This window comes from Passer domesticus, chromosome 1 (assembly GCF_036417665.1).
Source record: "Passer domesticus isolate bPasDom1 chromosome 1, bPasDom1.hap1, whole genome shotgun sequence".
Classification (NCBI taxonomy): domain Eukaryota; kingdom Metazoa; phylum Chordata; class Aves; order Passeriformes; family Passeridae; genus Passer; species Passer domesticus.
In genome coordinates, this window is record NC_087474.1 from 131,481,416 (window position 1) to 131,502,599 (window position 21,184).

General features: G+C 35.1%; 2 long non-coding RNA genes across 2 annotated transcripts; both read left to right on the top strand.

Moving 5' to 3' along the window:
• The first annotated feature begins 5,697 nt into the window (after positions 1-5,697).
• On the top strand, positions 5,698-20,191 carry LOC135289573 (uncharacterized). Its single transcript, XR_010352319.1, has 3 exons — positions 5,698-6,015; positions 17,282-17,431; positions 20,166-20,191. It is a non-coding gene; the product is annotated as an uncharacterized LOC135289573 (long non-coding RNA).
• LOC135289569 (uncharacterized) lies at positions 8,154-12,259 on the top strand. The gene is made up of 3 exons (XR_010352317.1): positions 8,154-8,263; positions 8,995-9,072; positions 12,185-12,259. It is a non-coding gene; the product is annotated as an uncharacterized LOC135289569 (long non-coding RNA).
• Positions 20,192-21,184: the final 993 nt, after the last annotated feature.

Here is a 21,184-nt window from a genome sequence, read left to right on the forward strand (position 1 = left end):
TTGAAAAAAAAATGAAAATACATATATATATATATATATATATATATATATATACACATACATATTTCTTAAAAATATACATATGACTTTGTATTTAGATTTCCTGTTTGTATGTAGAGGCCAAGTAATGGCCAATGCATTTAAGACCAATATATTCTACTCTCACTTTTCTTCTTCATGTTTCTTCTTCATGTAAGCTTTAGTTATTGTTTGTTGAACAAAAGATTTCTCCACTCAGAATTTTGTTATGATTACAGTTTTTGAAAGTATATTTACTTTTCTAGAAATTAATTTCTGCATAATTATTAATTATTGCAAGCTAGCACAAGTAGTGATTCTGGCACGTAGGTGAGAAAGAGACTATTGAAAAAAATCAGGTTTTGGCCCATTTAGACTATGCTGGCACAATTCCTATTGTGATGCCCTTTGTGATGTAAACTGAGGAACAACCCAAATGAGCTTGTTCAGAAACCATCAAACCTAGGCCTCCACTATCTATCGGGTGTTAACAGATTTTCAACAACATTGGCTTGTATTTGATTCCATTTGGAGATACAAAGTTGAAAGTCTGACATTCAGCTCCCAAGTTTTAGGTTTTCAGTCTTTCAGCATTCCCTATTTTTTTAATATATATATATATATATTGGCTATACCAAAATAACTCCATCCCTCTAACATTCTTTCTATTCTAAATTCAATGAGCCATGACCAAAGAGGTAATCTTAAAGAAATACATAGCAAAAATAAAACAAAAAGTGGAAAGAATAAAACATTTAAACTGAAACATAGTAAGTTATAATGGTTCCCTTTTTATAAAATAAATCTGATTTCAATTAAAACATCCTCTGGAGGTAGACTAGTGTATATTATAATAAACGGGTAAATGTAAGGCGTGGGAAAAGTTCAGACATTCCTTCTAGCATATTGAATCAATTAATAGCATGTACAAGGAAACCCTGATTATTTGAAGGAGTGGAGAAAAATGACTTGATTCTTTACAAGTAGTGCAGACTATTATTAGTATTCCAGATAGAGTGTGTTCTAGGGAGTCCATCATATGCTTTGATCTCTCTGCATCCACAGCTGGAAACTTTGTGCCAGTCTCTGGAAGCAGCACGAACTGACAACAGTCACCTCCATCAGGAAAGTGAGTTAGTGGTTGCAAATGTTAATCAGTGGATCAAAGAACAAAAGTGAGTAAAATTGGGTCTTTTTTTTTTTTTTTAATCTGATTTCATTTCCTATGGCCCCAAACAATTAAAGCATTCATAAGAACTCTCTTCTCAACTTACTGCTGTATCTTTTATCTGAAGCTCAACAACAGGTTTTTATAAACATACTGTCAAGGGGTTTTCGCCATCACATTTATGTCTTTATGAATTAGAACAAATAATAAAATAATAAATAATTTATCTGTAAGATCATAGTGCAATTTTCAGACCTCTTAATAAAGTAACTGAACTCTAAGTAAATTTTTTGTATATGTTCTTATGCTTTGTGACTGTTTCATTAGATTTTCCAGACCTCCCATACTAAAATTTTAAATGCATTTTTGTCCACAGTACTTATGCAGACTCTTAATGACGAAAACTGATTTACATTCTTAAAAGTCAATATTTAAATGAGCAAGTCAAGCTGGTGAGAAGCATCCAACCTTTATTTCTCATAAGGTAAACATATGCTTGTAATTCTGTACATATATATAGCCATGAAACTAAGCCTCACCTTCCTGTGATTATTTCAGTAATTTAAATAATTTTTGCCATCTTTATTATGAAACTTTAGGCAGCATCTATAATAATGTTTTTTGACGGGTGAAAATGGGTTGCCCAATTAGAGCCTATCATTTTTGTGTACGTCTATAAAAACTGTCCAACAACAAGAAGAGAGTTGAAATGAATTAGATAATTGAATGATCCTGAGTCTATATCATGATGGTAAGCACTATGAGAACACCAGTGTGGGTCCACAAGAAGAAACAAATTCTCTATAAAAATTGCACAGAGTTATGGGAAATTATTGCAAATTTGTTATGCCTCTTTGCAAGCACCTTGCCCAAACATATAGAATGGTGTTACTAGAAAAAATGAAGGGTTTAATGAGTTAAATTGTAGTACAAAATAATTCTTGATATGTGGGACTGTTTTCTTTTAATAGCAAGTGCTTCTACGAGCAGTTGGCTCCCTTTATAGGTCTCTTTATATAGTCTGAAAAGCCTGTAACTTAGGTCTCTAACAAATCTGATCAATTTAAAGCCCTTTAAAGATAAAATTACTAATTAAAAATATTCCATTGTCTGTATTGATTAATTTCCCATTGACTAAAAAGAAAACCCAAGACTGCTTTTGGAGATGTAGATACCTACCTTATGATCAACCTCATTTAAAAAGCTTGCTGGCAAGGTCACAGCATCTTGTGCTGGAAATCACAACTTTAGCCCTGTAGATTCCTTCATGCATTGGTGGTTTTCTGGTTTAAATACTATGAGTCTACAATAGAATTATATTGGACTCCTTGGCAAGGCAAAATTCCTTAATTATTTTTTCCCTCACTTTGAATAAAATGTTTAGATCTTTGCCATATTATAAAAATGTCATGACAGTGTTTTCTGATTCTGTCTTATGTTTTTAACACACTTGAAAAAAATTCTCAAGTTGCATAGGAGCTAATATTAAATAAACGAATGTAGCTTTCCATTAATACAGGCACCATGCTGCATGTTTTGGAGTTGTACTTTTTCCCCATCAGTTTCTAAACTATATTTTAAAAATAGTCTGTGTTTTGCCTAGGACACACAGGGTTTTGGAAGAGGAACTTTCTTTTATAATAATTTACATATATTTACAGTTCACATTGAATAAGCAATTTTAAGTAAAAGACATTTTTTATAGAGCAGAAAAGGCAATTCACAGAACTCATTTGATTGCTTTGGAGGTTTTATCGGGATGTCTCAAGTTCAGAAAACTAACAAAGTATATGCAGTCATTCTGAATTTTTCACATTTTGATTAAATAGAAATATTGAAATTCTTAGGGGGGTTTTTTGGATAGTAGAAACTAACAAAAATAATTTGCAAATTTAGGCTTTTGGGAATGATAGAGTAAATCAAATTAAGGTTATTATATATATCATATCATTAGAAATCAATACAGGCAAACTAATATAAATTAAAAAGTAAAATTGACAGCCTTGCCAGATGGGGTAATTAACTGATTACAGTGGTACCGAATATGTTTTATAGGTACAAATTTACAAAACTAATTTGTGTCTTAGGATTCCAACTTTCCCAATGACACCACAGGGATATTTAAATACACAATTTTGGCACAGGTGAAAGTGAGCAGAATTTTTTGCAGAGCAATCTGCACTCTGATAAGTGTTTTTATTTTTTTGATCTGCACTATATGGTGCCCAAGTACTGGATCCATGACAAAAAGAGAACATTTATAGTTTCCTTTTTCTGTAGTCAAGAAGGAGAAATAAAGATCCATTTTAATATTAATTTCATTTTAGAATCATCTCATTGCTGGTTATCCTTCCTTACACCTTGTTAAAGTTTGATTTGACACTTCCAATAACCTAGATCAAAGATGTCATAATACATAATTGAAGGCCATGTGGGACAGACTAGGTAAAAATTCATTTTGCAGGGAAAGGAACGCATGCACTTATCTAACTGATACTTATCAGTAACAGTGCTTTTTTAATTCAGACAAAAATTTTTAGGAGGTTGCCCCAATAAAATTGAATAGTTGAGGTTGTACAAGGGTGCATCAGGTCAAATTTGTTATGAGTTTAGTTATTTTGCAACATGTTTCTTCTTTTACAAAAAATATGGCGATGCAATAACAAGTGACAAGGTCCGGAAATATAGATAACATGTGATTTATTTCAACATACTGCTACACCATGGACATGATAATACAGGATGATTTGCACTATTTTTTTATATATTGTTTGCATTAAATGATACTATAGATCAGATTTCAGAAAGTATTTCCTTAGTGAGGGGCTGATGGAATATTGCTATTCTACTTAATTATTCATTTATTATCTATTCAGTTTTCCAGTTTTTATTTTATTTATTGCTGTTCCTTTTAGGTATATTTTTTTGTGGTGGGCTGCTTTTGTTCTCTTTATTATTCTTTGAGTCTATGATCTGTGGAGGTAATTTTGAACAAAATTAAGAGTGCTAAATCAACATTACCAACATGCTTGTATTTGCCTGGAATGTTAACTATCTGTTAAGATTTGTATTTCACATATAGTGTAGGCTTTTTATTGTAGAAGGTTATTTGAATGTCCTCTAAGAATTGCTGAATTGTTTATTGATCTAATAATTATATATATTTTTTGGAACTTCTAGTGTCTGTCCTTTTTTTGTTCCTTTATCTTAAAAATTTAATAAACAAAACATGAAAGAAAAAGGGATTAAAAAAAAAAAAGATGCCTAAGAATAGATCCCTGAGGCTTTTTTATTTGAAAATCTTCTATATTAAGAGTTATTGTTTATGGAAATCTTCTGTGTACACTTTCTCAACTAACCTGCAAAAGTCTCTATGGAGTTATCTATAAGCCCGCTATCTCTGAGCTGTTAAAGAATATTTTATGATCGATAAAAATTTGTCCTGTAAATATGGTTCTCATTGAATTAGAGATATCATTGTTGTTGTGAGGAAGAGAGCAGTATTGGTGGAATAAAGCTAGATTATACTGCAGTCAGACTTGTTTTCTGGTACAGGTATTTGAAACCCTTGAACAGAAAATTTTCAAATAATCTTTGTAGAACTAGAATGTGTTTATGCACTTTTCCTCGTATTTCATCTTTCTGCTTGGGTACATTGTAGGACCTATTTAAGTTAAAATAATGAGTAACTTTAAAATACAAGTAAATGTGTTAATTATTGTTGAGGCAGATCACTTCAAGGTGCTTCAGTCTTAGGTGTCTTCGCCTAGGTGTGTTTTTTTCAAACACAAATAGGGGTCAAGCAAAATAGTTTTAAACAGGATTTTTTTCCTTTTTTAAATAGAACCTAATGTTTCAACTTTTTGTCCTGTTCTTTTTGTACATTGACTACGCTGCTACTTAATTCCCTTAAAGCTTTTTCTGAGGCATAGATATTTCAAAATAGATCTGTGTGCACAAACAATATATATGTCTCTTCCTCTTCATTCTTTAACCATGAATAATTTGAAGTATACTGTGTTGGTTTTGTGTGGCCTGGTTTTTGGTAGCGGGGGGGCACAGAGGTGGCTTCTGTGAGAAGCTGCCAGAAGCTTCCACCATGTCCAGCAGAGCCAATCCCCGATGGCTCTCAAGATGGACATGCTGCTGGCCAAAACTGGGCCAATTAGAGAGGTTGGTAATGACTCTGTGATAACATATTTAAGAAGAAAATCAAAACAAAGTGGGGCATGCAGAGGTTTTTCTTCTAGTCAGAGAAGAGAAGGAGGGGAGAACATGAGAAAGAAACAACGCGGAGACACCAAGGTCACTGGAGAAGGAGGGACAGGAGGTGCTCCAGGTGCTGGAGCTGAGATTCTCCTGCGGGTTGTGGGGAGGCTGTGGTGAAGCAGCTGTGCCTCTGCAGCCCATGGGGGTCCACGGGGGATGCCGAGATCCACCCACAGCCCATGGGGGAGGTGCCCACGCTGAAGTGGGTGGGTTCCTGGAAGAGGCTGTGATCCAGTGGGAGAGCCAGTGGAGAGAGGGGGCCCTTGCTTGCAGGCTGGAGCAGCCTGTCTTTGGAAGACTGCACCCCATGGAAGAGTGACCCAAGCCACAGTAGTTTGGGGAGGACTGTGTGCCCATGGGAAGGACTCACACTGCGGCAGTTTAGGGAGAACTGCTGCTCATGAGGTTTGCAGCCATGCTGGAGAAGTTCACGGAGAACTGTTTCCTGTGGGAGGGGCTCCACAGTCCCACAGGGGAAGGACTCCTCTCCTTCAGCAGCAGAAGAAAGCCTTGGATGATGCGCTGACCAAATCCCCATCTGCTGTCTCCCTGTGCTGTTGGTAGGAAGGAGGGAGGGCTTGGGGGAAGAAAAGGTGTTTTTTAAGGGCTTATTTTACTTCTCATTATCCTCCTCTGACTCTGTTAGTAATAAGTATACATTGTACTTCTAAGCTGAACCTGTTTTACCTTTGGAGAGTTTTCTCCCAGTTCTTACCTCATAAGCCCTTCGTTAATTTTTCTTGTCTCTGCCTAGCTGTGGCAGGGGACAGTGAGCAAGCGGCTTTCATGGGTGCCTGGAGCTTGGCCAGTATCAAAGTATGACATATACTGTACAGTGTGTATTTATTTTCCCTTCGTACCAAGATTTTTAAACATCTTCTCCTTACTGATGACTTTGTTTTTGGCGTCAGATATCTTGAGGTTTTTTCATAATGAAAATTACCTTTCAACCTGTGGCCTAATTTTGCATGGGTTTTCAGTTTTTGAAAATACATGAGGATTTGTGCATAGATATCAGGAGGCTCCCACTTGTCAGGAGAATTCAAAATTTGTTTTTCTTCAGAAAATTTTAATTAATGAAACTTCATTCAATGAGCAAACTCTTGGAAACTGCATGTGCTAAGCTTGTTTTGTTTCAAGACCATGTACAGATACACCACATTTTTTTCACTTTTTATAGATTTATTTCAGAAAACACCATTAGCCATAGGCTTCTAACTGAGGTCACCATTTTTTATTGGTTCTTGGGAATGATTAGAATCCATTGTGAAATATGACTATTTGTTTCAACATCCTTTATTAACAGCTGTTGACTTTGTTAGAAATTAGTGAGTGAGTGGCTCCATTAGTTTCTTTATGATGCAATGGAGAATATAGCATTGGTCAATTGAATTCTGTCCTGAAGCTCTTATATTATCATTAACTGTAGTTTATCTTGTCTCTTTTTCATGTTTTAAGATGCACTAGAGTTTACAAGAAGAGAGGTTTAAGTTGGTCTTAATCATAAGCATTTTCAGTATGGTTATAACATCTATGTGTCATTTAGGTTAATGGAGAAGGTAAAATGAAATGTTCAAGTTGTTTTTTCTAAAATTGAGACTACCAAAAGCTACAGATAAAAAGCTAAATATTGAATACATTAAAATACAGGCTAAAGGTTTTTTGAAGAGGTTTAAGTAGCTTTCCATGTGTTTTAGATAATCAGATAATCTCAGTCCTTCTGGAATGTTCTTTGTTACATTTTTCCTTGGCTATGTAGTTCTAATCACTAGTTATAGGATTGCTCTTCTGACTTTACATGATTTATAGTACTATTTTATGATCATTACAATGTTTGCTGGACTGCAGGTCCTAACCACATGAATCCTCTGTATTTCTAAAAATCTGTGGCAAAGACAAAATAAGAAATCTTATTTCCCTGTCATTGCACATAGGCTGAATTTTAAATGATTGCTCTATCTGTATTCCAACATTGAAAAGGAATCGTCACATAAGTTGTCAAATACATTGTCTGCAAAAGAACATAAAACATTTTCTAACTGGTAGATATTATTGTATATCATTAATATATCATAGTATGACAGTTAACAAGATCCTTCCACCTTTAAACTGTGATATGAAATGTTTCTAATACTGATATTGCAAGATGTATTACTCTAACACTGAATAGCCAGTTAAGAAAAACATATCCTATATCCAAGTCCAGAAGTGTTCCTATTCATAAATACTTAGGCATTGTCTCGTTACTTACTTACTTACTTACTTACTTACTTACTTCCTGCATCATTTGAGACTTTTAAGGATTACTCCATAACTAGAAAACTCCACTGAAATGATCACAAAGGCAGATAAAGATTTTATGTAAACAAAAGATCATCTTTCCTAACACATCATGTCTTTGGATTTTGGAATATTACAGGCTGTCTTGTTAATTTGTCAAAGCATTTTATTTTATTATCTACTATTCATATTTCTGTGTTTAAGATTCTGCCTGTGCCCATCTTTACAGTAGATCTTTATAGTAGATCTGTTTGGTTTTTTGTTTGCTTGTAGTGTTATAAAGTAATATGTCCCACTTTTGAGTGTTTGTTTACCAGTAAGAAGGTTTGCTATCATAGAATAATGGAATGTATTTGGTTGGAAGGGAACTTAAAGATCATCTAGTTCCAGCCACTCTGTCATAGGCAGGGACATCATTCACTAGACCAGGCTCTCAAAGCCCCGTCCAGCTGGGCCTTCGATCCCTCCAGGGATGGGGCATCCACATCTTCTCTGAGCAACCTGTTCTAGTGCCTCACCACCCTCACTGTAAAAAATTTCTTCCCATTCCAAACCTACTCTTTTTCAACCATTCCCCCTTGTCACTACATGTTCTGTGGGAAGTTCCACTCCAGCTTTCTTGTAACCCCCTTTTAAAGGTATGGCAGGCTGGGACCTTCTCTTCTCCAGGCTAAACTCCAGATCCCTCAGCCTGCCTTCATAGGAGAGGTGCTCCAGTCCTCTGAGCATCTTTTCTGTAGCCTCTCCAACAGGTTCAAGTTCTTATTTTGGGGACTCCCAAAGCTGGACAAATTATTCCAGGTGGAGTTTCATGGGGGCGGACTAGAAGGGGTGAATCATCTCCCTCAGCATTCTCGTCACACTTGTTTAGATAAAGCCCAGGACACAGCTGGCTTTCTAGGTTGCAAGTATGTATTTCCAGGGCATGTAAAGCTTGTCATCTGTCAGGACCCCCAAGTCCTTATTTTCAGGGATGCACTCAATCCATGACATGCTATGTTTCTGCACATAGAGTACTTAGATGAAGAAAACTCAGGCATATGCTGTGATTCGTGGAGCTGTACTGTGCAGGGCCAGGAGTTGGACTTTGATGTCCTAGTGGGTCCCTTCCAGCTCAGGATATTCTGTGATTCTATTCTATGATTCTATGAAAGCCTGAGACTGGAGGGAAGGTCCTGGAAATGGAAGAGAACTATGCAGATACTGACATTCATGACTATGAGCAGATTCCCAGAATGAAATCTGAACCTTTTGCCCAGCCACATCAGGCCAGTAGTAAAATTGTGGAGTGGGAGTTAAAGACTGAGGAATCATGAAGATGGAGGCAGAGTGAACAAGTGAGTATGCAAGATAATCAGGTAGTGTAACAGCTCCCGTTGATTATTAAATAAGTGCTACTACCCAGATGCACTCGGGGTTGTTGACATCTTTCTTGTGACAAATGGACTTCTTTGCTTGGACCAAACAAACCTGTTTTTCAAGGGTTTCCAAAAGTACCAGCAATGTTTTTACAGAGAAAGACAAATTTAAATACTTTTAGATTTTTCTTAAGAGACTCACTGCTTCATTTTGTTTTTTTCTGAACGGCATTGGGCAGGCTCTGAAAAACCTTCAGGCACTTTTTTGAAATTCTTAGTGACAAATTAATAGAAATAGTGTTAATACTATTTTATAAAAAACACCACAAACATGGCAAAATGCTTTTGTTGACTTCAAAGGAGACTACAGTGGTAGCCTTGCCCATATCCTGCATTTGATATTATGAAATGATATTTCTTTGAAATCAGATTTTTGGGTATTGGTGGCTTTGGTCATATGAAAATAAGTTCGCCATTTTAATATTTTTTCTCCTTACTATAATTAAGTAATTTTTTATATGGAGAGAAAAAGGTTTTCATTCAGTCCACTTCCAAGGAAACGGAAGAGTATAAAAGTCCACACAGTGCACATTAAAAAAAAAAAAGTGCTAGAGAACAAACGTGTTGCTTCTTGATTTTGACAGAAACTATTACATTTGTAGGATTTTGCCTAGGAAATAAGCTCTAAAGTGATTCTTTCAAATATCTCAATGGTACCATTTGCTAGGACTTTAGAGAAGTTCTGAGAAGTCCATGAAAAACAGAATTACAAATTTCACAGCTGATTGATGTATTAACATAAAAGTCTAGGATTTAAATATTCTCATAAGTAGGATAAAACCCAACTTAGTTTGCTATGGATAGGTACTTTATAATTAATCCTGTAGTGGTTAATGAGATGTGAGACATGAGTGTAGCTTGTCCATGTTTGGACATTAACAGCTTCTGTCCTATAACACTAGTAGCAGCTCTTTTCTGAGTAATTTTGATTAGAATTACAGTTTTTAACATCCTTGAGATGCATTCTTCCTGTTGTTGAAGAGAAGAGCATTTTCGTCCTGAGAGCATTGAGGAGGACAATGAGACCATTACTTCCTATCAGATTTATTTGAATTGACCAATATTTTTAAATGCCTTTGTGGGTGCACAGACAGAAAGAGAGACATAGCCCTTATTGTGTAGGTCTGATTTTCTTCAGAAACCAGGAAAGATTCAGTAATCATGCATGCTCTTCCTCAAATCCAAGTTCCACCTCTCACCAGGATAAAATTAGTTGAAAGAGAATAAAAAGAACAAAAACAAGCACTAGAAAACACAACTTAAAACTGAAACAGGAGATGCCAGTTGCTTAGGCTTTGATAAAATAAAGCCTTCTTTGAAGATGTAAATGTATACAGCTACAAGGGAAAACCATGATCGGTTCTCAGGTTCTGACTGAAAGTGCTGCCTAGGCTGAACTTGTACCATGCTTCACTCAGCTAATTTTACATTGGAGACCCAGCTGAGCAGTGGAAATAAAAAGCTATCACACTTCCAAGTTCTGTAAACTTGGCAGCATCTGTCCTCTGAGCTCTTCCCAGCAGTATCTGCCCCGAGAGTCTCTGCAGTTGTTTGGATGGTGTTACCTCTGACAACCAATGCTGGCTGACAGAAAATGAAGAAAACATCTCTCTTTGAAATGTGATCTACCCAAAATAATTTTAAACACCAAAGTAGCTCTTATGTGGAAGTATTGAGTGTCTCCAAAAACCATTAATTGCTAAATATTGCCAAAAAATTTGATTAATATTCTGCCGCATATAATTTTAAACAAATCAGTGAATACATTTCATACACTAGTTGAAAGAAATATCTTCCTTTAAAAACATGTAAGCTAAGAAACCCTAATGATATGAAAGAGAAAATAAAACATCCTAGAAAATATTTATTTAAAACAAAAAGTCAGTTTGGTGTTACTTGTAGAAGATTAATTAACCCTTTTCCAGTTACATTGCAAGTGTTAGCTAAAAACACATAAAAAAATTAAATACAGTGTAAACACACTTTCTCATAAACTTACTAGGATTTGCAGAATAACATGAAATAATAAGAACAGAATTCATGGCAATTAGTGCTGACATGAAACCATGAAATTTTACTTTGCAAGCAGCAAAAAGTATTTTGTTCAGAACCTGATCCAACTCTAGCTGCAGACAAAGAAATACTGTGGAAATCCAATGGAATACTACAGATCACACTAAAAATAAAGTGATTTTAATGTAAATATATATTTACGATAGGAGGTAGCTTAAGACAATATATAAAACTAAGAACAAGGGCAGTTGTCTTTATTATCACAGATTATTAAGAACCTGATTCATGAGCTAATGGTTATTTTGCTGGGTACTGTATGGATAAAGAACAAAAGATAATACAAAAAATGGCTATTTAAAAATAACAGGAATAGTAGTCTTACAGGAGAATGAAATATGTTGACTTCATTGCTAACAAATATAAAATTCTATTAGGAATTTATATGGAAGGATATCTGTCTTAAAGGAGAAAGAGATTACAGAAAACCTGAAGGATTTCTTTCACATGGGTCTTCACAGAGAATAATGTAGACATACTTTCCTACATGTAGTGAAGATATCAGATGATGGAACAGGTTCAAGAAATTAAATTTAAACAAATCACAGCAACCAGATAACATTCACCTAAGATAAGATTTATTAAATAACTAATTACTAAAATACCTATATTGATGCATTAAATATTTTAATTTATGTATAGCATAAGCTTTGTTTGTCAGTTTATATCCTTTTTAGCCAAATAGGTTGCCAAAGGTATTTCCAAGAAGCCTAGAGCAGTGAACTTCTTTTCAGTATAAATCCTTGTTCCATTGCTGTTAGGTATTTTTCAAGAGAAAGGTGTGGCTTCTCACTTTTAGGTATTGCTTGTGTTGCCCTTTCATTAGTCATTCATTATTTGCTGAAAAATATATATTTTATCTCTGGCAATTCTTATGCACAATTGTCATGTTTTAGGCAGAGCATTCTCCAAGTTAGTTTACTCCTGCTAAAATCACATGCTGCTTCCCCTCCCTCTCCAGCTGGAGGTACCAAAGGCAAAGATCACAGGCTGAGATAAGAACAATTTCCTGGAAACAGCAATGAGATAAGAAAACAAATAGCAACAATATGAATAACTAAAGGTATAAGTAAAGAAAAGATTTATATGGAAAGTCCCCAGCAATAAACAATATCAAACTATTCTGTCTGCCATGTTTTCTCGGCAGGAAAACTTTCTTCCCAGAAGAGAATCCCTTCCCTCTGCCCTGGCGATGACATGAAGTGGCACAGAATAATGTCCCTTCCAGATGCTGGAACCTGTCTTGTTGGAACCTGTACAACAAAATAGGCTACATTGTTCAATCCAGAGTAATTTCACTACATTACAGGCAACTCAACTAGGTTTTATACTTCCGTGCTAGTGGGTACTATTCCATGACTACAAAACCAGTTAATTTATATAGACAAATCTTTCAACAATCTTGAAAGCTGCTATAATTCAAGTACTGGCTATAAAGTTCACTGGTTTTCATAGAACATCCGCAGGTCTGTCTTTTCAGAACTGTCCACTTTCCGTAACAGTTTTTTAAAAAAAATTGAAATTTACCTAGAAGCATGAAAAGGTATTTGCTATATTCTCTTATGTTGCATATTCAATTGTTGTTTTTAGAACATTACGCCAGATATATGATAATTTCTTGAAAAAGCAGATTCTAACAGTTGTCCTCGTCAGCCAGACCTGATCTTGAAACCTTAAATCAAAATGAAATCAACCTAAATGCTTGGCAACTCGAGTATTGCAGTATATTTAAAGAAGAAAACAGAGGTTTTTAGATCCATGCAGGTATAACACATACATACTTAATATACATACAGGTGTAATACAGGCACTGGTGAAGCCACACCTCAAGTACTGTCTCCAGTTCTGGGCCCCTCATTTCAAGAAAAGTGCTGCAACATGATCAGAGAATGGCAACAAAGTTTGTAAGCAGCCTAGAGAGTAAGTCCTATGAGGAGTGGTTGAGGAAGCTGGGGTGGTTTTCTGTGGCGAAAAAGGAGGCTTAGTGAAGATCTTATCACTGTCTACAATTATCTGAAAGTAGGTTTAAGTGAGCCTACATCTCCCGGGCAACTAGTAACAGGACTTGAGAAAATGATCAGAGGCTGGGGTGGTTCAGGTTGGACATTAGGAACAATAATTTTATTGAAGAGGCTGTCAAATATTGGAATGCGCTCCACAGGTGGAGTCGCCATTCCTGGAAGTGTTCAGGAAATGACTGAACGTGGCACTTTAGTGCGATGGTTTAGTTGGTATGGTTGTGTTTGGTCAAAGGTTGGACTTGATGATTTTGGAGGTCTTTTCCAGCCTTAATGATTCTGTGATTACATGATTTGGAAATGGTCATATGCCTGCTCAGAATTTTGGGCTTGTGCTTAAATTTTTGTGAAACTTTCATCTACTGTGTTCCTCTCATAACAGCTGTGACTGGTTGTAACATGAGGTATCTTTTTTATTTTGTTTTATTATAGAGTTGTTAGCAATTGTTTATTTAAGTATTCTAATGAGGGACTAAATTTACTTATAAGATTATCATTTCTCAAGTCATATATCTGAAATATTTTCTGCTTTCTCTGATATGTATTTTCTTAAGCTTGACTAAGAGTGTTTTTCATGAATTTAAAAAAACATAACTCAGTGTGTCCTTTAAATTTCTTAAAATTATAATGCAGATTTTTTTTGTGTCAAAGACAAAGTAACACAATGTTGTCTGTTAGAACAGGCTCTATAACATTATGGGACCAGTCATCTGGTAACAGACAGGGTTATTTTCCTTTCCTTCATTGATAACCCAATGTCTTTTTGCTTACATTTTATTTCACAGACGTTAACACACTACCTTGAGAAGGTTCAAACATATAATCTCTCTTTTTTCTCTGTAAAAAACAGCACTGCAAATTTATTCTTTCCATTTTGCCTTTTTATTTTATGGAAGGGGAAGGGGTGGGAGGTGCAGTGTGAGTGTAATAGTACTGAATTAAACCGTAGAATCATCAAATCATAGAATAGTTATCTGTTTACAGAAATTGAATGTTGGAGCTTTTAGGTGGTTACGTCAAAGACATTTTCTTCCAAATCTCTTATAAAAATATAGAGCATAAATTAGTTACCTTGGATTGCCTGTAGCAATAAATATTTTTCTAATGAAAACATGCATTGTGAAAAAGTCCATGGATTTTTACATGGCTTTTGGAGTTTTTTGAAATCACCAGCAGTTAATTTAGTTGCTCTAATCTTTAAACCTAAGGGTCTAATTCTGACAAAGTCTTTTGATATGTTTTCATTACATTCCTATGATGTTTGCTTGGAGAGAAATATAGAATATTGCAACAGAGATTCATATTAGAATAAGATTTATCCTCAGTTTTCTGAGACTCAGAAAATTTGTCAGGCATTTATTAAGTGCACAACACCATAACGCTGAAAAGACTCATTAGGAAAACATTTTATTTCCACACAGGACACATTATGGTCACTGTGCAGATTATATTTAAAAATACAGTTAAAATTTAGCATGTTCAAGTTCTTCAGTACCAGAGTAGCCATAAACCTATTTGCTATTTAGCCATTTAACACAATTATTTACTCTTCAAGAGATATACAGTTACTATAGCAACAGCTACATTTACAGTCCCAGAATAAATGGAAAGCCTAATCTGTCCAGCCAGTAAAGCAAAAAGCTTTTTAAAATGTAGTTTATCTGTTGCTTTTATAATAGAAATTAGTGGCACTCAAATTATGAACCATGATCTGGTTGCAGACTGCCAGCTTTGATCTTGAAGGCAACTGTAACACCCAGCTCATGGTTTGACTGCATGTTCAGTAGCTTCGACAAGTGACAGTAATATACTCTTTTATTTTCTTCTTTTTTTTTTCTTTAGACTATGATGAGATGACAGATGCAGACAGAATAAATGAGAGAATCTTTAGCTGACTCTTTTTGTGGTTGAAACGATCAGTAACCTAGGGTGAAAAAGAGCTACCTTTCACATAAAATGTTAATTTAATGGCAATGAAATAAAAAATTAGAAGTAATCTTTTTTTAGAAGTGTTACAATTTTCCTCATAAAAAGACATAAATTAGAAAATTTTCAAAAGAGAGTTAGAGAACTCTTTGCGGGCTTCCTTACTGCTTAAGGAATTTCTATGTGCAAATTGATATGAATTGGTTTTACAGATTAAATTAGACTAAAATAAGATATCACTGTATTCAGCAGTGTGCTTGCAAAAACTTACATTGCCTTATGCACAGAACCAGGGTTCTTCAAAATAAAAATATTTGCTATTAAAATATAGTAAGGTGATCCATTTGGGATGGTGCATTTTTATATTAAAGATGATATTAAATAATTTCTTGTTTCTAAATTACCAAACCATATAGGTGTCTGCACAAGGACATATGTGAGGAACAAGGCTCCTTTGGTCTATGCATCAAATCAGTTGAGTGTGATTTGCTCTCTGTGTCAACAGTGAGTCACTGAGTTTGGGTTGATCAACTCCTGGCTTGCTCTTCCTCTTCCTCTCTGGCCTGCAGGTGCTGGTAACGTGGCATATCAAAGAAACACCTCAACAGACCCCTTTTGCCTGCAGTCATTAGTAAGAATTGTTATGTTCTGGCCTTAAGCTGGTGGATATTCTTGCTCTTCATAAAAATTGTAAAAAGCCCCTTTGACATATTTTTTGCTGTTCTTGATATTTCAATGCTCTTAACAATAATGCTAATCCTAAAATGTTTTACCTTCAGCGTTTGTCATTTTTCTTCCATTTGAATATGTATGATCTTATGAAAAAAACAGGAAATTTCTGCAGTATAAATATACTGCTTTAGCTTATTTTATCCTCCTAATTATTGCAAAGACTGAAGAAGAAATTTTTCCTGACAGATACATAAAACCCTGTCTTGAAGTTTGATTTTCTCTTTTAAAAGTAGTGCTTCTTGGATCTTTTGTTTATGATGTTTTCAATAAAAGAAAATTCCTCTGTATTCTTATGCAAGGAAAGCATCTAGATTCATATGTTTGAAAAAAGCTGGGATATTTTCAGGCTTAAGGGCTCCTGGTGGGAGTTCATGTGAAATGCTCTTCTCAGGTAAGAAGACTGGAAAATAGTCAGTGTTTGCAGATGTACTGAAAAAATCTCTAATCAGTAGCACTTCCTACTACCTATATCTTGATTATGGCATAGTAGGGAGATATTTGGCGGCCAGCTGGTCTGAGATTTGAAAAAATAATCCAAACTATAGCAAATTATAAATGTTAGGATTAAGCAAAAATGATCTTAAAACTAAAACTTACCTATTGCTCTAATTTTTGAAGAAATGATGTATAATATGTGTGATTTTAACTGAAAAGATGTGTCAAAAGATGCAGTCATTGGTTTTATCTTATTTCACATATATTTAAAAAATTATGATAATTTGCTAAAAAAATGATTATTAAGGAAGGATGTGGAGTGGCACTTCATGTTCTTCCAGAGCATAGAGCTGAATGGAAACAGCTGTACATTGAGAAATGCAGAATTTCAAATTCAGACTTCTAAATCCAATAAGTACTGAAATGCAGAAAACACTCATGCAGTCTTAACTCTGCCTTCATTAGCTGCAGTCCAATCTGGCCATAACATGTGCATTTTCTTTTTCATGGGCAGAACAAATAGGAAGTGTTTAGTCCTATATTAGAATGAGTTAATTCAATCTCAAGGCCTCCTTGTAGTAATCAGAGTTGTTACTTCTCTCTTTTGTATTCTTTTCTACGAGGTTAGTGTTAAAAGTTTTAAGTTGTTAACATCATCCCCATCCACAAACCTGGGCTTTATTTTTTACTGCAGTTACAGTAATTTCAAACACACAAAAAGGGGATCCACTTTGTTTTCCTCTCCCCAGAGACTCAAATACCTCCCCTCATATTCTCCCTATCCTCCATACTGAATAATTTGTTTTCTTCTGAGAAGCTTTTCGATGCATAATTCACACTCCTGCCCATCTTCATCCATTCTTAAAATTCTGTCTAAATTTTTCACAGATTGAATTTCTTATGAGTAGAAATGAGATGCCTTCCCTTTTCCTGTTTTAATGAGACAGTTTTGAGCTGCAAGTGTGCAAATCTGCTGAATGGACTCTCACATGATTTTGTGTTGCTGCTGATGCTCATCCTTACGCTGCCATAAACTTGGAGAAGGCGACTCTGCTATCTTCCATGTGATGTGAGCGCTGCTTGGCTGTGCTCGCCAGGTATTTGGATTGTATGGGTGAACTTGAGGAGCCAGTGAAGGGAAATATAGGCTGGATATTAGGAAAAAGTTTTATGGAAAGGGTGATAAAGTACTGGAATGGTTTGCCCGGGGAGGTGGTGGAGTCACCATCCCTGGAAGTGTTTAAAAAAAGATTGGATGTGGCACTCAGTGCCATGGTTTAGTTGAGGTGTTGGGACATGGGTTGGACTCGATGATCTTCAAGGTCTGTTCCAACCTAGTGATTCTGTGATTCTGTGAAATAAATCTTGTGAATTATTGGTTGTGACACTAATGAAGTAATTGTGGCTGTATTTAAAAATTGAAAAAAAAAACCAAAACAACCCACAACCAAAAACTGTTTATGCCAATAACAAATATGATTACATTTTTGTTCAAATATATGCAAAAATGTTGATATTTCTGACCTGTGGACCATGCTGGGAAAGGTGAAAGAGGAGTGAGAAGATTATATGCTGGAAACCTTTTACTCAGATAACTTACATTTGAATCTATGACTGTAAGTTATACAACAAAGCCAAGGAAGTGAACTTGGGCTTTAGAACTTCAGAACACATATAGAAATACTGACCTTTGAATGGTAGAGTTCTCAACTTTAAATACAAGAAAGCTGGGATTTCTCTACATCACTTCTCACATTTGCAATTTTCTTTATCTTTGAAGGGAAAATTCTTCAGTCCTTGTTCTATCAAAACTGCCAGTATTAATTATTAAGAGGAATTTTGTTCAATGAATAATGACAGAGATGATGCTCTTTGTTCTCAACAATTATTTATTTTCAGTCTGTGAAACTCTTCAGTTATATCTTCTTGTAGTTTTGGATCATGTATGCCTTATATTTCCTGATGTCATTTATCTCTCAACGTCGGTTGTCACACAGAAAATATAACTTTTAGCTGCAGTTTTGTCTCCATCTCAGTTTCCTTTTTCTCAGTATTAACTCTCATTAGTCCTAACTGTCAATTTTAGTTTCATTATTGCTTTGAGGAAAAATACCATAATTATCTAGAGCACTGAATATGTATTGACTAGGTTAACATTTAGATTCAGTATTACAGATATGAATATTAAAAAAGACCTCTTCAATTCAAAAAGTTTAAATCACTTCTCAAATATTCTGATCCTATGTCTGAACTTTTTAAAAATATTCTGGAGAAAGAATTCATACTTTAACTTATGTTTTTTCACTGGAGATATAAAATAATCTTGTCAGAGTCAACATTGCTCAATAGAAAAAAAGACTAGTTACTTGTCAACAGAAGCAGGAAGACAGCATTCAATAATAATTAGTATCCAGAAATAATTAATCCTTTACGTACACTGAAATTGATTTGCCAATTCAAGTTATTAACAAGGAGATAAAGATTCATCTTTGTACAGTCATGCTGAGACCTTCCTCTTCTCTTATTGCCTTTGCAGAAAAGCTAAATATGGGGGCTTTTTTTTTTCAATTTTCCCTAATAGAAAATGGACTGGAGAAATAAGCTGTGTCCTTTTTAAGTTAGCGTAAAAAGTATCCTTAAAACCAAAGTTTGGTCTGGTAAAAATTTTTGATCCACTACTGGAGAGGTTCTCATTTATCAGCTAGCACTCACAGAAGCCATTCCCAGGAAGCACTAGGGAAGCGGGTATGACTTATTTCTTGCAGGTACTTTCCATATGGCAGATTCTTTCTGGAGGTTAAAAAAGTAGAATCTAGCACAAACACAAATGATTCTGTACCTTTTGGCTTGAGAGTCTGGGAGTACCATCCAGCACCATTTAGTTTGCTAACGCAGATGCAGAAAAATAAACTGGGATCTGAGGGTTCTAAATGCTACCTGACCTGTACTGTTCATTGCTGCCACAGGAGATGTCTAACTTCATCCTGGCCACTGTGGTAGGCTGCCTGAATGAGACTCTCAGTGTTCAGAAAATGTCTGCCTTCTTCATAATTTACCTTTTCTTATTGATTTGATAATTGGGTTATTCAGCATTGATTGTAACATTGCAAGGGTGGAATTGCGAGGATGGCAGACCACAGAGTGAGTGGAATTAGAAGTGCCTTTTCAGACATACAATATGCCTGAGGAAGCCTCCTGAAAAAGGAGAGGTTGGGTGTAGTATAAAAAGTCTTTTATCTTTTTAATGTTTATGATTCTCTGACAATAATATTCAAGGAAGTAGCTCTTATGAAAGACATTCTCAGATACAGCAAATAATGATATTGATGAGAACAAATTAGTTTCATGGTGGAAGTGTTTAAAAATAAAACTTTCTTTGAACTCAGTGAGAACCAGATTTAATGAAATTTAAATTAAAGTGAATGGAATAGATATGTAGGAGTTAATCAACTGGAATGGCAATATTATGGAATAGAGGCTCTTTTATTCGAAAGAAACTGCTTGAATGAAGTCATCTATCTTGATGTTTATTGTTCTTTGACTGAGGCATGCAAATGTATATTTTGAAAGCCAAATTCTTATCCAATTAAAAAAATATCAAGGATTTAGATTTTTTCTGTCTTTGAGATTGTCTCTTCTATAAGAAAGAGAGTTGTCTGCCTGGACTTGTGTGGAAATGCATTTTGGCATCTCAGCAAGGTCCTTTTTGTTGTTTTACTGCAGCTGTTAATACAATGCAATGATATAATTTTTGTCTTTCTTAACATAATTTCATATGCAGCATGAAAATAGTAGTCTAAATTTAATACCACTACTTTCTAATTTTGCTAGAGTTTTACAGGTTGAAACAAATACAGATAAAATTTCACTTTTGTTGTGATCACATATTCTCTACTTGATTCTTGACCAGCTGGAGGTTTGCCTTAAAATCATTAACAATCTGTCCACACTATGGAAACAAAATAAGGGTGAGTCAAGTCTTGCATTCACTTCAGTGACATATATATAATACATGCTTTTAATTTATTTTTCCTTCTTTTTCCTGTAATGTTTGTAAATATTAACCCCTCTCCTATTACAACATTATTGAGGATATCTTCCCTTAAAAAAATTACCTTACTCTATTCCTGGACTGAAGATTTTTGTATTTATTTTAAATTCATTGTTACTGCTGTGGTTATCTCGTTAGTGTTGGTAAAAAATTATTTTATCTCATAATTGAACCAAATACACATAAATTATTATTATAGCAATATGGAAAAACTCAGAATCACAGATGACTGTGTTGATGGGCCCAATTTTTGACTGACATGACTACAAGGCTACACCGTGTTCTGTGCCTGCTCAGTGAACTGTACCAGCTACAGGATGCAGTTGTGTTTCACTCAGTATAATTCCTTAGCAACTTCTACCAATTCCTCTGAAACAGAAATTTACAGTGTCTTAGCATTTAATAGTTCTTGATAGGTTTTGATTTCATGAAAACAATTAATTTGATTTTGAAAGAGTAGCCAATTCTGTAGGACAGCTTGCAGCGAGAACAGAACTCTGCTGCCCGTATGAAATTCTGGCAGCAGATGCCTGTACCCAAAAGAGGTGGTTGCCACCACAGATTCACTTTACTTGTGACTCCATTTTTCAGTGCTAACTGGCTTGGGGTGGACAAGTTCACTGAGGGCAGTCAGACACAGGCTCTGTAAGGCTCCAGCAGTTCAAGTGAGAGATATTGTTAAGATCATCCAGGGCTTTATTCTTCATTGATTCCTTAACTGTCTAGGCAGTGTCAACAAGATGCACATTTCAATTTAGTGCCTGTTCTAGGTATTAGTTGCAAGGCACACACAAAGCAG